The sequence below is a fragment of the Haemaphysalis longicornis genome, unplaced genomic scaffold, assembly GCF_048455015.1.
Source record: "Haemaphysalis longicornis isolate Haplotype H1 unplaced genomic scaffold, Haemaphysalis longicornis Haplotype H1 scaffold_11, whole genome shotgun sequence".
Classification (NCBI taxonomy): domain Eukaryota; kingdom Metazoa; phylum Arthropoda; class Arachnida; order Ixodida; family Ixodidae; genus Haemaphysalis; species Haemaphysalis longicornis.
Window position 1 is genome coordinate 113,786,119 of NW_027526214.1, and position 18,297 is coordinate 113,804,415.

Consider the following 18,297-nt stretch of genomic DNA (forward strand, 5'->3'; position numbering starts at 1 on the left):
AGTTTAGTCGGTATCGCTCACTTTGTAAAATCCTGTACCGGCGTGACCACCAGCTCTATATAGAATCGTTAGAGGCTGCTGCGTCTCAGAAACCGGCTGAAGTCTGGAGTTATGTACGCAGGCCGTTCTAAGGCGTCTAAAGAACACGTTAGCCTGCTTAATTCCGATAGTGAAGAGGTGGAGGATGTTGCCACCAGTTTTGCTCAGTACTTTCATTCTGTCTTTCAACTACCAGATGGCAACGACGAACACCTATCGTTTAATAACTGTAATTTTAACACACTTATGTTCGATGAAAAAATTGCCAATGATATCCTTCAACGGATGAACCATCATTTTCCTGTGGTGCAGATGGAATTCCAGCAGCCCTCATGAAGGCTTACGGCAACATTTTCGTGCCTGTCTTAACTTCCATTTATAATAACTGCTTACTTTTAGGCAAATTTCCTCGTGCATGGAAGATCGCTCGAATTTTTCCAATATTTAAGTCTGGTGATAAGTCAGCCGTTTCTAACTATCGCCCGATCTCACTCCTTTGTGTCGCCTCAAAACGCTTTGGGTCAGCTCTGCACAAAGTTCTTGCTGCCTGCGTCAAGAACGTTGTGATACCAAATCAGCACGGCTTTTTCTCTGGTCGATCGACGGTCACAAATCTTGCAAGCTTTATGACACAGGCTTCGGCTGCAGTTTGTGAAAACGGCCAGTTGGACGTTATTTATTTTGACCTCAGTAAGGCGTTTGATGTGGTTAACCATCACTTATTAATTAACAAGCTTGCTAAGTCCGGTGTTGACGCAAGCCTTGTTGCCTTGTTGTCCAACTATCTCCTTGACGGGTCCTTTTATGTAGATGTTAACTACAAAAAGTCTAGTGTTTACCCTGCAACAAGTGGTGTACCCCAGGGTTCCGTGCTGGGAACATTATTGTTTTCTGTCTTTATCAATGATTTGTCAACAGTGTTAACAAACTCTTCTTTTCTTCTCTATTCTGATGATGTCAAACTATTTAGGCACATTAGCGGTTTTCAGGACTGCTATGCCTTGCAGAGGGATGTGTCGGAATTATCGGTCTGGTGCAGGAAAAACTGCCTAATTTTAAACCCCACAAAAAGAAAGGTTGTCACCTACAGCTGGAAAACCCACCGTCCGCTGTTTTCCTACAGTATTGAGAGAGCTCCTCTGCAAAGGATTGAGGAGATTAGAGACCTAGGGGTGCTTTTCGACAGTACCCTCTCTTTTTCTCCTCATATTAGGCTCATCACCCAGCGAGCACTCCGAAGCCTTGGAAATGTGTGTCGGATTACAAAGGACTTCTCTTCTCGAGATCCATTTCTAATGCTATACAATGCAATATGTATACCACAGTTAGAATATGCTTCTGTTGCCTGGAACGGCATCTCCAAATTAAGTAGAGAATTAATAGAACGTGTGCAGAAGAAGTTTTTATCCATATTTAAGCACCGTCATCACAATCACAGTTTTTATCCTGATTCTGACTTACCCATAGTCCCTTCCATCCCTTCCTTGAACTGCAGACGTATGCGTGCAGACCTTACATTTCTCCACAAAATTGTTCATGGTGACCTTTCTTGCGCAGACCTGCTTAACTGCTTAGAGTTTAGTGTACCACAAAGGCCCACCAGGTCGCATCGCTCGTTCTTGACCGCTGCGCGCAACTCCAATCATTCTCCTGTGCGTAGAATACATAATTGTTACAACCCCTTCTTTGAACGCCTTGACATCTTTCAGAAATCCTTTACAATTTACCGTACAGCGCTGTTGAATACAGTATGTTAAACACCTATGATATGTCTGTCGTTCTTTTTTTTCTGGAATTTGGTTTCTCTGCGGTTGTGTCTATCCAACTGATAGTTGCCTATTTTTGAAATTGTTTACTGTCATTTGTTCGTTTTATCATTTGTCTCTACACTCTTGCCGTTGTTTTTGTTGTATTACTGTCAATCTTTGTTGCTCTGCCTGTCGTGTGGCCTTCACGACAGGCACAGCAACATAGGAATCTTCTTTTTATTTTTTACCTGTACCCAGGCTCCGCCTGTGCTTTATTTCTGTCATTTTCACTATTTCAATTTGTGTGTGTCTTGTCGCTTGTTTGTTTCTTGCTATATGTTTCTTGTATTTTGTTTTCATGTAACTACCCGTGCGCCAGCACTCAGCCCTCTGGCTGTTCCTGGGCACGTATATAAACATGATTGATTGATTGATTGATTATTATTAATAATATTATTATTATTATTATTCTCGTTGAGTCAGCTCTGCACAAAGTTCTTGCTGCCTGCGTCAAGAACGTTGTGATACCAAATCAGCACGGCTTTTTCTCGGGTCGATCGACGGTCACGAATCTTGCAAGCTTTATGACACAGGCTTCGGCTGCAGTTTGTGAAAACGGCCAGTTGGACGTTATTTATTTTGACCTCAGTAAGGCGTTTGATGTGGTGAACCATCAGTTATTAATTAACAAGCTTGCTAAGTCCGGTGTAGACGCAAGCGTTGTTGCCTTGTTGTTCAACTGTCTCCTTGACCGGTCGTTTTATGTAGATGTTAACTACAAAAAGTCTAGTGTTTACCCTGCAACAAGTGCTGTACCCCTGGGGTGCGTGCTGGGTCCATTATTGTTTTCTGTCTTTATCAATGATGTGTCAACAGTGTTAACAAACTCTTCTTTTCTTCTCTATTCTGATGATGTCAAACTATTTAGGCACATTAGCGGTGTTCAGGACTGCTATGCCTTGCAGAGGGATGTGTCGGAATTATCGGTCTGGTGCATGAAAAACTGCCTAATTTTAAACCCCACTAAAACAAAGGTGGTCACCTACAGCCGGAAAACCCACCATCTGCTGTTTTCCTACAGTTATTAAGGAGCTCCTCTGCAAATGGTTGAAGAGATTAGGGACCTAGGGGTGCTTTTCGACAGTACCCTCTCTTTTTCTCCTCATATGAGGCTCATCACTCGGTGAGCACTCCGACGCCTTGCAAATGTGTGTAGGGTTATAAAGGAATTCTCTTCTCCAGATCCATTTCTAATGCTATACAATGCAATATGTATACCACAGTTAGAATATGCTTCTGTTGCTTGGAACGGCATCTCCAAATCTAGTAGTGAATAATAGAACGAGTGCAGAAGAAGTTTTTATCCATATTTAAGCACCGTCACCACAATCACAGTTTTTATCCTGATTCTGACTTACCCATAGTCCCTTCCATCCCTTCATTGAACTGCAGACGTATGCGTGCAGACCTTACATTTCTCCACAAAATTGTTCATTGTGACCTTTCTTGCGCAGACCTGCTTAACTGCTTAGAGTTTAGTGTACCACAAAGGCCCACCAGGTCGCATCGCCCGTTCTTGACCGCTGCGCGCAACTCCAATCATTCTCCTGTGCGCAGACTACAGAATTGTTACAACTGCTTCTTTGAACGCCTTGACATCTTTCAGAAATCTTTTACAATTTACCGTACAGCGGTGTTGAATACAGTATGTTAAACACCCATTATATGTCGGTCGTTCTTTTTTTTCTGGAATTTGGTTTCTCTGCGGTTGTCTATCCCACTGATCGTTGCCTATTTTTGAAACTGTTAACTGTCATTTGTTCGTTTTATCATTTGTCTCTACACTCTTGCCGTTGTTTTTGTTGTATTACTGTCAAACTTTGTTGCTCTGCCTGTCGTGTGCCCTTTACGACAGGCAGGGCAACATAGGCATCTTTTTTTTATTTTTTACCTGTACCCAGGCTCCGCCTGTGCTTTATTTCTGTCATCTTCACTACTTCAACTTGTGTGTGTCTTGTCGCTTGTTTGTTTCTTGCTATATGTTTCTTGTATTTTGTTTGATGTAACTACCCGTGCGCCAGCACTCAGGCCTCTGGCTGTTCCTGGGCACGTAAATAAACATGATTGATTGATTGATTGATTGATTGATTGATTGATTGATTGATTGATTATTATTCACCAGCACATCGTTCCTGGACACACTATCAAACAAATAATTGGTTGATTCATTCGTCATTTATATTATCTCTGCGATTTGTTGGTGTGATTATTTATGTCTCTACTCCTGCCTATTTGCTGTTTACTGTTTGTAAATCTGCTGTCTGCTATTTGCTTTTTACTGTTTGTATTTGGTTGATACTGTTACCACATTATGCCCCTCCTGCTTGGGCCTACATGGCCTCCAGTATGTTCTGAAATAAATAAATAAATAAATAAATAAATAAAAAATTGTTTTTTCGCTATTTTTCTGTCAAACGCGTTGCTATGTTTTTTGCGTGTCTCGACAAGATGGGACATTGCAAAGGCATCGTTCGTTTTACGCTAATACTTTATAGCAGTGTAACTTTTCAGAAATCTAAACTCTCGTTTTATATGTACACTCTGTCTCTATCATATGCACTGTGTATTTTGTTGTATGTTACATTTTCTCAAGTGCCTTGAATGTTTCGCTGGCCGAGGGCCATAGCTTGCAACACTGTTTTTTTTTTGCTTTTTTTTCTGAATTTCTGTAAGTATTTTTACTTTATTTTTTCTCTCACATCCAGCATTTCGTGTCTTGTGCCGCGCTGTTCTACGTTTCTTTTATTATTGTTTTGTATGTGGTGTGCCAGCACCAAGACCTTAGGGTTGTTCCTGGGCACCGAAAATAAAGGTTGATTGATTGATTGGTTGATTGATTGATGGAATAATATTATTAACCGACATTGCCCGCTGTTCAGGCTGCAGAACACGTGTAACTTCTACTCTGCAGACGTAGATATTTTAACAGCTCCCTCAATCAGTTCAGTTCAGACACTTTCAGAATTCTCATTCGCTAATATGCTCTCTCTTATTCTCTTACATGGAACTATACGGAATATTTCTTTGCTCAGTCATACTGAATGGATCTTGTTCTAGTTATAGTAACTTCTTTTTACCTGCTTGCCTTACTGTATAGAGAGTATGCTGTTTATATGACTCTTTTGTTGTTTTCCATTTTATGGATTGCTGTTATAAGGTTACACGATAATCTGTAGTGTGCAGATGTTCTGTTTCAATGGTACGATGTAATTACCAATTCTGTTGTATGCTGTCAGTTTTGTTTCTGTTCATTGCATGTAGTGTATCCGCTATCTACGTTTTCTAGAGATTTGTACGGTATACTTTGTAATATACATTCTAAACGTTCATTTTTCAACTCTTTTATTTTACACGCTGTCAAAGTGTTACTTCCTTTCAATTTTTGTTTTCCTTTTTTTTACCTGTATCCATCTGTGTACCAGCACCAAGGCCTCACGGCTGTTCCTTGCACAATAAATATACATGATGGATTGATTGATTGATTATTATTACATGTTTACATGTTTCAGTGTACAGAGTTTTAATCATGTCTTACACTTGCCTTGTTTGCATATGTGCATGGGTCATGTGCGCGTGTCGGCGTGTGTATATCTCAAAGTGTCTCATTCTCGTTCAGACTAAGCAATGCTATTTTCTATATTTTTCTGAGATATGCACTTTTCTTTCCGCACCAGCACATCGTTCCTGGACACACTATTAAACAAATAATTGGTTGATTCATTCGTCATTTTTATTATCTCTGCGATTTGTTTGTCTGATCATTTATGTCTGTACTCCTGCCATTGTTTTTTCGCTATTTTTCTGTCAAACGCGTTGCAATGTTTTTTGTGTGTCTCGACAAGTTGGGACATTGCAAACGCATCGCTCGTTTTACGCTAATACTTTATTTCACTGAAACTTTTCAGAAATCTAAACTCTCGTTTTATATGTACAATCTGTCTCTATCATATGCACTGTGTATTTTGTTGTATATTTCCTTTTCTCAAGTGCCTTGAACGTTTCGCTGGCCTAGGGCCATAGCTTGCAACACTGTTTTTTTATGCTTTTTTTCTGAATTTCTGAAAGTATTTTTAGTTTATTTTTTCTGTCATATCGAGGATTTTGTGTCTTGTGCCGTGCTGTTCTACGTTTCTTTTATTAATGTTATGTATATGGTGTGCCAGCACCAAGACCTAAGGGTTGTTCCTGGGCTCCGAAATTAAAGGTTGATTGATTGATTGATTGATTGATTGATTATTATCATCATCAGCCTGCACAGGTCCACTCCCGGCAACAACATTGCTCTCCTGCAATAACGGAGCAACAACGCATCACCACGGGCTTTAGGATAGAGTGCCAACAAGCCTTTGCGCCTCAACAAACGAGGAACACGAATAGAATTGAAGGCTCCCGTTATTTCCAAGCGCCACGCTTGCAAGCGTGCCGAATTGAAAGAACATAGTTTTAGCTTACGTTTCAAGGTATCAGTTTAAATGTTCACGTTTCTGCCAGAATGTCTACCACACTTTGGGTAAGGTGAGAAAGATGCTTGCCTAAATTGTAAGATCTGAACAGTGCGTCTGCGGCATCGCTTCCATTATACAAAGTTGCCTTCATGCAATCGTTATTCTAAGGTGGTTCCGGAATAGGTCCTGGTCCTGGTTCAAACTTTTACCCATGTTGATGGGGTGGAATCTAAGTTCATTAATACAGCTGCTATAGTCGCGCCTTGCTAAAAGTGGATTCTTTGACAACATTGACTGGTATCTGTGTGTGCGTTGTCGGTATCATCTCTTTGGTTTATATGGAAACTTCAACACGGCCACAAGCAGCAAATTATAAGTGTGTGGCCTGCATGAAAAAGCCATAATTTTTAAAAATCGTATGTTTCTGAAGTGCTTTGGGTACATAATTGCGTTAGTGCGGTGCACGTTGAGAAAGCAACACTATGACCGTGTCCTAAACGTCCGTACACAAGACTTGAAAAACCTAAAAGCGTGGTATTCATTACGACACAGGTAACAGCTCTGTCAGCAGTTCAAGGAGCAGACCACCAGGTGCCACAAGAAGCCACACTATGCTTGCTAACAGTTTCCACGTCGGGCTCATCAGATCAATAATCAGCACTGAAAGACTGGGGAGGCACGCCGCAAGCCTATCAAAAACACTACAATTCTCGCAAAATCCTCTAAAAAAATCAACATAGATTGGGGAGAGGTTGGCTGCAGCCCACAAAATGTTAATTGTAAGAGAAAGGTCGGGTACATTCTCCCACACAGTAAAAAAAAATCTCGTTTGGAGAAAGCCTTGCAGTACAATGAAAAATGCTCTTTGCATCCTGAGTCTTAGTCTCTGGTTATAGAAGCTAAGAATTAGTTTTTCAAGAACATTAATTTTATATAAAACTGTGACTTATGGCAGCGCCTTCACTTTGCGATAGAATGGGAACATCCTGATACCAACCTGGTTTAGGTACTGGGAGCAGGAACAGCCGTTTGAAGACTTGTGAATGTGCTTATTTAGGTTAAATATTTCGGGGTAAGTAATCGGCGCGGTCTATTAGAACAATGTGTTCTCGGAGTGCTGTCCATGTGGGGGAGCCTTGTGAACAGGTATGTCAGATGGAAGAATGAGCTCCGCTGCCTTTTGAAGTCCCGTCTGATCATGCAGCCTGATTGATCGACCTCGTCAATATGTCGACTCTTCCAATAACATATGCATGAGTGCGTGACGTAGGTGATCGGCTTTCACTTTGTGAATGTCGCTGAAAACTGACCTTCTCTTCTGTGTGCTGTGGCTGCAGTTTTTGTTTATGCACTTGTAATATACAGGGTGAACAAAACTAAGTTTACACGTTTATTCCTATTGGGCGCTTAAATGTACGTAAAAAACCCCTGTACAGTGAGATTATGCGCCCAGGTGGACACATAGTTAGGTGGTAATTATTGATGCGGTGGCCTAATTACCTAAAATTTAAAAATACGGTTTTTAGTGGGTGCAGTAAGCAGGCACGTTTGTCTTGAAAAGTTGGACGCAACCGTGTTTCTCTGCCATTAAATTTGGCAGTATTGTTCCAGCGCATTCGTACTCTGAGATATAAAATTATGGAGTTTAATTGCCGTTCGCATAATTGCACATGCAAGACAGTGAAGACCAGCGCTAAACCCCATCCATTTGTGACGTTCCTGTTGTGTACGGTGCTTAGTTTGACAATGGGGTGGAGGCATCGGAAAAACCTATAACTGGCACCCTTTCAGTATTGCAATAAAGCTTGACTTTGGGCTAGTTGTGTACACAAGACACCTTGAAAAACAGCGCAAAAAAAACTCGGACGGGAAGAGGGCAAACGGATACGAGCACTGACTAGCAACAGGTGAAATTTTATTAAAGTTGGCAATAAATAGAAGGAAACAAAATATTCATACGCCAGTAAAACCGAGATAAACAATGAGCTGAAAAGCGGCGTCTGGTGTAAAAGGTGAAAAAACACACACAAATTTCTTTTTATCCGGCCAGATAAGCAATTTACCGCTTAAAGAGCGCCACGGAACGCGTACTCACGCAATCCGACCCTTAGTGGCTATGACTAAAGCCTAAAAGATTTCGCGGGATCGGGCGTCACCATACCTTTTTAAAATTCTGGTTTCTAGAGCTTGGGGTAGGAATTTTTTTCAATTCTTGCAGAGTAGGGCATGATTGCTACCTGTTCCTGTGCGTTTGTTATTTCCGTGCTCACGAAGATGGCCGTTACCGCACCTGCCACTCTGGCCCACGTAGACGCACTCGCACGAATGTGGGATCTCCTGTGGGATGTCCACGCACTTAGCATACTGTTTTATATGGTTCTTTCATAAAGCAGCCCTGGGATACTTTCCGTCATTCACCATCGCACACGAGGTGACCAGTTTGTTGGGCGCTAAAAAACTGTCCGCACTCCTGCCGTGTATCCGACCTTCTTCAGGGGGTGTGACACGCCGTGTACGTAGGAGATGACGTTGAGGCGGCCACTGGCATTCTCTCGCGACCTTTTCGTGGTCGCGTTGGAATTCACCTGTTTCAAAATGGTTTCTCTGAGCTGCGCAGCAATGGCATGGGATACCCTGCCAAATTGAGTCTGCCGGCGTGGCTGTCCAAGCTCGTCGTTATGATGTGACGGCAGGACCTGGTTGCTGCGTTTGGGAAGGCTGCCACGGCTATCCGACGTTTTACAACCTTCGAGTGTGCCGAACTGAACTGTAGCAGTCCTTGTTAAGAACACGGGGAATATTGCCAGCACACGTGACTGCCGAACGTCAATCCCAAGTCAGGGAAACGCAGCTTCTTGTCTTCTGGCCCCTCGCTCGTCAACGTGAAGGTCGTCATGACAGATGAAAATGTCTCCAGAAGCTTCTCTCCTTGGCTTGACGGGTTTCCACATACCGTGAACAGCGCGAGGTAGCCGTCCACATACCGAGACATTCTCACGACTGCAATGTGAGGAAGGACGGATTGCAGACGCCAGTCAAATACGGCAAGTAGAGGGTCGCTGAATACGGGTGCAAAAGTGGAGGCTATGCATTTCCCTCTCGCTGGAGGAATAGCTTGTTGTGCATTACGAATGTCGACTGCAGGTAAAATGCTAGCCCCTCAAGGAAGGCTTCCGTACCGATGCCGCACTCACTTCCGTACCGATGCCGCACTCACCGCTTCCAAAACCAAGGGATGAGGGAGCGAGTCGTACATGTCTCTCAGGTTCAACGACAAGCCATTTAGAAGGTCGGAGGGCTGCGCCTCCAAAAATTCTGAGACCACTCGGGGGTTCTGCACAAACAAGGGGTTCTCTATCGGCAGTTTTGACAGATGCTTGTGAAGGAAACACCTGAAGGCGTTCTGCCAAGTGCCTCTTTCTGTGACGGTCACCCTAAATGTGCAGAACTTCTTGTGGGCTTTGGCACCAAAGAAGCTCTTCAAGTGCAAACCTTAAGCCTTCTTGATTGAAGTTACTAGCTTGGACAACTCGTGGGACTCACAGAAGCGGAAGGCGTCCTTCGCCTTTTCAGGTTTCCTTCCCGTCAAGCTACGAAGTCTGACTCAATTATCTCATCGGTCCTCCTCTCATACTCTCCTGTGGTAGCAACCGTAAAACCGCCTTGCTTGTCAGCAAGAAGTAGCTTCAATCCGCGTTGTTGGAAGCTTTTCGATACGTCACGCTTGCTGTTACGCTGGCGGTTGCATTTTGATTGCAGCACGCGCACTTCTTCCAACATGCATCGCTCTTGCTCATCACTTTTGGTCTTCTCAGCTGTTCCTCACACCAGGGAGAGCCGCTCAGTCTTTTCAAGTTGCGGCTGTAGGCAAAACTTGGGCCCACATTCTAGCGTCTTGTCCACGCCGTTTGGCAGAGCTTCAACCCCCAGCACGTCAAGCTCCTGTTTTTGCTTTTTTTCGCCTTGCTCTCTTGGAAGGTTGGCCAGAATTCCTTTCCAGACAACCTCGGTTGCTGTTGAGGGTACCCACAAATCCGTACTCCCCCGGCCTAGAACTTGGCTGCTAAGTGCAACCTGCGGATGCTCCACTTGAAGGCAAGGCTGAAGGAAGCGGACTTGCCAATGAGCTTCTGAGCGAATTATACGGCAAATCCGGACGCTGTGCCTCACCGACGGTGGTAGAAGTCCTGTCTAGGCGGGCGACATCCGCTGGGACGTGAAAATTTTACATGGCGAATGCCGGCAGACGTACTGGGAAGGTCACTTGGACGATGATTGTGACACAGGCAGAAGGGTTTAGCAGGATAGAGAAGAAACAGACGAAAAGAAGCCCGATGTACTAGAAATAAAACGGAATAAATCTTGACTTTGGGCTAGTTGGGTACACATGAAACCTTGTAAAAAATGCGGGAATCCACCCAGTGAATGTGCTTGGAAAGTAAAGCTGCCAGCGGACCCACAATGATTACCCATGCTACATCACTTGAATTCACTCCCGTGGCCAACAAATAGTAAAACCAGAGACAAGTGTAATGCACTTAATCACGCCACTTATTACTTCAAAGAGGTATTCTATGCTAGGTTCAAATCAATGCATGATGCATAAACGATGGCAAGGTTGAGTCGTATTGGTGAAACACATAAATGGAAACTTTTTTTTATAAAATAAAGGAAGCTCAGACCCCGTGTTAAACGATCTCCCTTCTCTGTCTCTACCGCCGCCGGAAAAGGTGACGAAATCGGCGACAGATGGAGGAGGAGGGCATAGAGGAGCCGGAAGAGGAGGAAATACTTCCATACAGATTTTTGAACTACCCAGAGGGCGGGTAAGGCGAGTGGTTCCTTTTTCACCGGAGCCATATGCATCCCGCGTCGCCTGTGCTTGGTCCACCAGCTGAAGCTGTATAGACAGAGAGAGCTGGACTGCAACATGTCGCATTGCTGTTGTTGGGTAGCTGACAGGAAGATTGGTGGGTGCTCAGGGATGAAGTCGCACACCTTGATTAAGTGGCAGAGTGTTTCTACTGCTGACCAAATTTTACATTCCGCGTAGTAGCGATTGAAGTGCATTCAGTGAAGACGCGTTGGATGGTATAAACCCTAGGGCAGTTGTTCCGTGGAAAGTTCAGGGTGCGGTGAACATGGTGTCGGTCTCTGAAGGCGATAATGCTGGGTTATGTCTCGGAACGTGGCAAGCGGGTGACGGTCCTCGTGCAGCTCCATAGCATAGGGGGAGGCAAAAGTGCAGCCCTTTTGGTGGGCGTATTCGTTGCCCTTCATGGAGGCGTGAGCAGGCGTATAGATAAGGTGGGGCTGTTTTTTACCACACGCAGTGCAGCTCAGGACACCCACCTTCTCTGGTATTTCTGCTAGGCTTGTTGGGAATCGGTCACTGCCAGAGCCAAGGCGATGGCTTCCTCTTCTGCTGCCGTCATGTCTTGTGTTTTTAGTGAGGCACATGTAAGATGGTTGGTTGTGGTGGTAGGCAATAAGATGATGGCGTACTTCTGCCCTCAATGTTAGGAGGCGTCTGTCTAGATAAAGCATGATCCACGCAGGGGGGTGGTGCTGAGCACTTGTGTCCCTTATTGTCTTCGAGCCTCATTCATATTTCTATGTAAAGGGGGTATCATCTTAGTTCTTGTCGCCAAGAGTAAGGGAGTACCTCCCACAGAGTGAGATTTTGTGCTGCCCAGCCACTCTGGTGAAGGATGCGGCCACTCAGTACAGTTGTGCTCAATCGGAGCTTCTGGTTAGAAAGATAGACCTCTATCACCTCTTCCACCGTGTATTGCATTCCCATCCATGCAACCTCTCTGTGGATGCACTCATGGGAAGACCAATGGCCCGCTTAACCGCATTTATAATCATTATATCAAGCATCTGTATGTCCTCCTTGCCGAGAAGATTGGCGGTGACGTAAGTGATTCTCTAGAAGATAAAAGCTTGAAATATTCGAAGGGTATTGGCTTGCTGGAGGCCTCGCGTCTTGCTGGCAACTCACCTGGTCATGTGTCTGATTTGATTCATGCTGTGTTTTAGGCGCTGCAAGGATCGTCACTCTTGGTTTTGGACTGGAGATGTAGGCCCAGGATTTTGATGATGGGGCTTGGGTGGTGACCTGGCCAACAACGAGTACTTGAGTGTCTTCCTTGATGTGTTCTTTGACGTACGGACGGACGACAATTATCTCTGATTTTGGGGGTGAACACTGGAGGCCACAGGCTTTAGCATATTGCCGTACTAGAAGTTAGATTGCATGCGTTGGTGTAAGCTTGCTTTAATTTTTGTAAGTCCTAGCGCATGCTCAAGGTGCGGACGCGGCGGCTACACGTACCGCGGGTAGAGCGCACAGCGGCGCAAGAGGTCGGGTGCCGCTATCACGTGACATTCAGCGAGAACGCAGAAGGTAAACCCCCAGGTGTGCTTGGTGAGGGCACCTCCGGTCTTCCCCGTTTCCACTTCGGATCGTTGCTCAATCGGTAAGACAACGGGCTCACACTCCATTACTGTATTAGTTCCAGGTTCGATTCCTGGTGGTGCTAGTAACTTCGTTTATTTTTTCGCGGTAGTTTTCTGTTGACCCCAACGGTCGCTATAGAACCCTTGGGGTGTAGAGGTAAAAACTTTGCTTTAAAGCAGCCATGAAGAGAAAATACAAGTTTGTTTTATCCGAAAGATTTCTTGTTTTATAGCGTCCCCAGCTCTTCCGATGCAGCTAATGATGCTGTGTTCACTGACAAATTAATCAATTCAGGTTAAAAGTTTGATCTCCCGTCATATCGTGTGCTATACTAACGTCTACAATGAAGTCATAGCGGCGCGTATAACAACAAACGTCCAGTGGCCATTCGGCTCTGCAGCCTTGCTTGCCGTCAAACCTCCCAAATGGCGCTAGCATAGTCAGCCCTGCCTCATTGCATTGTTTTTGACAGTATTTACACCTGGATTGTTTTTGTTACGGTAGAAAGCAATCGCTTCGAGAAACAGGGAGTATGCTTGACAAACAGTGTCACGTAAGGCACCATCGCTTACGCCAATCGGCCAGCGTCGTATAAAACAACTCCAAAGCGTCGGACTGCTGTGCAGCTAAAACAAGCATTGTGCGTCCACTACCAACACCAGTGCGCATCGGTATTACCATGTTTACGTGTATTTTCGTAACTTTTGTTGTTTGCCGCACCATTAATACTGCTGTAAAATCGATATGCTTGCATTTAGTAGAAATAGTTTGTTCCGCAAGCTTATAGGTTCTGCCAAAATTGCGTGTGATTTTGCCAGCTTCAGCCAATTGCAGAGCTAGACTCATATGACTTCATAGGTTCTGTTGCAGGAAAACAGCTAGTGGGTCGCATGGTCATTCCCTTTTTTCCAAATTATATAGCTTATTTAAGCGAAGAGTACGTTAAAAGTGGTGTCAGTATGATTCTAACGAGGCAACCTTTCTATTGAACTAAACTTATTTTCCTTCTCATTGCTCCTTTAAAACAGCGCGAAAAAACTCGGACGGAAAGAGGGTAAACAGACACGAGCACTGACGAGCACCTGGTAAAATTTTATTAGAGTTGGCAATAAATACAAGGAAGCAAAGTATCCATACGCCAGTAAAACTGAGATAAACAAAGATACGCAATGTTTCAAATTTTCCTACTCGCCCCTGGTCCTTTCGACCGCCAAGAAATGCCCACTAGAATTATTTCTGATACATCCTAGGAGTTTTTCAAAATTCTATGGCTCGATAACTCGCCGCAGGAAGTCCCAAATGCACTTTGCAAGATGGATCCTCTATCATTAGCCCTCCCGGTGGGTCAGTACCTACATTCAATGTTTGTGTGATACATTTTTTACCGGGTGTTGATATAATAAATACCCACTTTTATTTCTTGGTATACATATACCCAAATGTATATTGGTATATGCTACATTATATACCATCTTTATATGTTGGTATACATATACCTCAATGTAAATTGGTATACGCTACATTATATACCCAAATTATATATGTAGGTTTATATATGTTCACTCTTAATGCGTTTATGATACACTATGTAATATTGAAACCCTAGGAAAAGCATTTTTTCTTCGTGTTTTTTTTTTCATTTTTAGTAACAAACTACACTGTAGCAAAGCATTCGAATTTTTTTGTTTAGTTTTCATTGGTTGGGCATTACAGGGTTAAAAGCGGCGTCTAGTGTAAAGGGTGATAAAACACACACAATTTTGTTTTTATACGGCCAGATAAGCAATCTCTCGCTCAAAGAGTGCCACGGAAGGCGAATTCACACGATCCTCCCCCTTAGTGGCTATGCCTGAAGCCTCAAAGATTTCGCGTGTTCAGGCGTCACGATAGCATTTTAAAATGCTCGTGTCGTTAAGCTTGGGGTAGCAATTTTTTTTATAATTCATCCAGTATAAGGCAAGGTTGGTACCTGTTACGGTGCGCATGGTATTTCCGTGCTCACGAAGATGGTCGTTAACGCACCTGCCACTCTGGCCTACGTAGACCCTCCCGCACAAAAGTGGGATCTCGTATACTATGCAGTCCACGGATTTAACATACTTTTTTTCATGCTTAAAGGAAGAAGGAAACGTTGCGCAAACTAGAAGTTGACGAAGAAAACGCTGTATATATTTTACCTCGTTTCCTTCGTTCACGCGTTCTTCCTTAAAATATGTACCAACTAGCTCAGCAACAAATTTTGCTAAATGTTTTTTATGCTTGTTCCCACAAGCTACCCTGGGATCATTTCCATTGTTCACCATGGCACACAAGATGGCTAGTTGGTATGGCGCTTCAAAAACTGTCTGCACTCCTGCCTTGTCTCCTATGTTCTTCAGGGGGTGTGACACGCAGTATACGTAGGGGATGACGTTGATGCGGCCGCTAGCATTCTCTTGCGACCTTTATGTATTCCCGTTGGAATTCACCCGTTTCAAAACGGTTTCCGCTGAGCTGCGGAGCAATGATTTGGGATACCTTGCCAAATTGAGTGTGCTGACCTTGCTCTCCAAGATCCTCCTTATGAAGTGACGCAGGACCTGGTCACTGCGTTTGGGATGGCTTTCACGGCTATCCCACGTTTTACAACCTTCGACTGTACCGAACTGAACGGTATCAGTCCTTGTTGTGAACGCGGGGGATATTGCCAGCAGATGTGACTGCCGAAGGTCAATCCCAGGTCAGGGAAACGCAGCTTCTTGTCTACTGGCCCCTCGCTCGTCAACGTGAAGGTCGTCATAACAAAAAAATATGTCTCCAGAAGCTTGTCTCCTTGGCTTGATGGGTTTCCACATACCTTGAACAGCACGAGGTAGACGTCCACATACCGAAACATTCTCGCGACTGCAAGGTCAGTAAGGACGGATTACAGACGCCAGTCAAATACGGCAGGTAGAGGGTCGCTAAACACGGGTGCAAAATTGGAGGCTATGCATTTCTCTCTCGCTGGAGGAATAGCTTGTTGTGCATTACGAAAGTCGACTGCTGGTAAAATGCTAGCCCCTCAAGGAAGGCTTCCGTTCCGATGCCGCACTCACGTTGGAATCTTGTGTTCCTGAACACGTGGATGGCCTCACTCACCGCTTCCAAAACCACGGGATGAGGGAGCGAGTAGTACATGTTTTTCAGGTCCCCCAACAGGCCACTGAGAAGGTCGGAGGGCTGGGTCTCCAAATACTCTGAGACCGCTCGGGAGTTTCGCACCAAGAAGGGGTCGTCTATCCGCAGTTTTCACAGATGCTTCTGAAGGAAACGCCCAAAGGCGTTCTGCCAAATGCCTCTTTCCGTGATCACCCTAAAATGGCACAACTCCTTGTGAGTCTTCCCAGAAGCTCTTCAAGAGCAAACCTTTGCCTTCTTGACTGTTGTGGCTAGCTTGGGCAACTCTTGGGACTACCGCAAATTTGCGTGGTCATGAGCGGTGAGAGCAATTTGGGTGCGCCTTGTTCGCGCGAATGATGACACGCAGCTGGTTGTGAGCAAAAAAGGCTATGGTGTGCGAGTTCGCACCGCCTAGCAGACGACTGTTGCATTGGAATAATCAATGAGTTCATGAGACCTACCCTTGCTTGTTTCGCCGCTTTCTACCGCTATAAAATGTTGCCGCACCTGCCGGAAGACGCTCAGGGGTGGTTAGAGAGCTTTCACTGAGTGCTTTCGACGTGCCATTCTGATACCGGCCCAATGCACTTCGCGGCCAAGTGCGCCATGCATGCGCAACGGCGCACTCGCTGGCTATTGAAGTGGTGCGGAGTCTCAAAAACGGTGAAATGATGGGGAGAGCTCCCGCGCCAGCGACAATATTGGTGCGGAGCCCCGGCCTCCCGCCTCGCACGCTGAGCCGCCCATCGAAGCGGTAGCTGCGAATTCTAACATGGCTGCCACCAGCCAGGTCAGCCCCTTGCAGTAAACCGCACTTGTTATTAATTGAAAACGGAGCGAAAAAGGCACACATGCGCTTCCGAATACGCAAAGATGCCACACACTTCAACAAGCCTTACAACGAGAGTTAAAAGCGTCGAGGAAAACGCAAGCCTACTTCTATGCAGCTTTCTGACAGAATATCTGGTTTCGAGTATTCAAAAGATGAATGGTTTATTCCAGATTATTTAGCACCCGTATGGCGCGTCAGCATCTAAACAAAATTAGAAAGTAAAGAAGGCAATAAACACGGTTTTTCGGGCTATTTGTGCGAACAAACTTTAAACATCTATATTTTGTTTTGGATGATATTATTGTTTAACAGGAAAGGGGAAAACTGAGAATAAAGAAAATATAGTGGCACCATGAAAAGAAACGCGTATTGCACTGGCCCGTTTGAAAAGAAAGAGAATAAAATACAAGGAAGAAAGTATCAATAATGTAACAATGAGGAATCAAGTGTAATATCGAAATCCTTATATAAGGAAACTTTAAAGGAGAAGTCGACAGCAACAAGAAATCATAGCGATTAAAAACCGTTTCTCGGATGGTTATGCTCAAAAAAGGCAAAGTTTTCTTCAAGATTTCAGTAGGTTTTAAAATAGATATGGGGAATATTTACAATGAAAGGGTGTGAATAAAACGCCCACGTAACAATGACGTTTCGTTTTCGCGTAATTAGCGAAAACACTTCTGATGTGACTTTTTTTCAGTGAGTCGAAGTGCCCTCTGTCTTTTGCGGATGAATACCTTTCTGTATCGCACTATCAAGCCTTGAGTACAACATAGTTGTAAAGTGTTTTCCTAGTACAGCACAGCTGTATAGCTGTATAGTTGCAAAAAAAGCAATGTTTGGCATGCCTGCGCTAAATTGGGTACTTCGATTTCATCTAAACGATAAGGCAACCTTGTCAATATACGCCCTGATTTACCTAAAAAAATATTCGAACTGTTTCCGGCAAACTGGGCTACCTAATACTCTACGGGAAACCTGGTACCCTGTCCTTTTGTTCTTGTGTGGTGTCCTGCACACAGCGTGGAACTTTCGCCGAAACGTTTGCAACCGCTCATGATTTTAACCAGTAAAAATGAGGGTTCATTCTCGGCAAAAGGCAGCACCGTCGTCTAGCACAAAAAATTGTGAAGTTTCCATGAGATACCACCCATCGTACACGCATCATCAATTAACGAATGGGGCTTTGATCCCTGCAGTGGAAGTACTGTTACTATTACATCTGTCGAAAATACTCAAGCACGATAAGTAAATATTGTGATTTTTCTGCTTTCTTTAACAAAACATAAGGAGGAAATTTCGTCTTTTAACTATTGTTTGTTATTTAGGGCTGCGTTCTTTGGGAAATGTTAGTAACGTAGTGTATGCATGTTCTTTTTAATGGAACAAATACCTCTACCTAAATATATACATTGAACAATTTGATGGTACGTTTATGGTGTAATTGCTTTCATAAAATTATGTTGAAATGCGAAGGTTGCTTCACGTCAATTGTTCACGTAGGAATCTAAAATGGCTTTTCTCATAATAATTTCGGAAGCGTTATAGCAATAGCCACCGATACAGCTG

At 44.1% G+C, this 18,297-nt stretch overlaps 1 protein-coding gene across 3 annotated transcripts in view; it reads right to left on the reverse strand.

Moving 5' to 3' along the window:
* The window catches only part of LOC144160889 (uncharacterized), a 153,694-nt gene that overhangs the window by 135,101 nt on the left and 296 nt on the right, over positions 1-18,297 (reverse strand). The gene's annotated exons all lie outside the window — the stretch shown is intronic.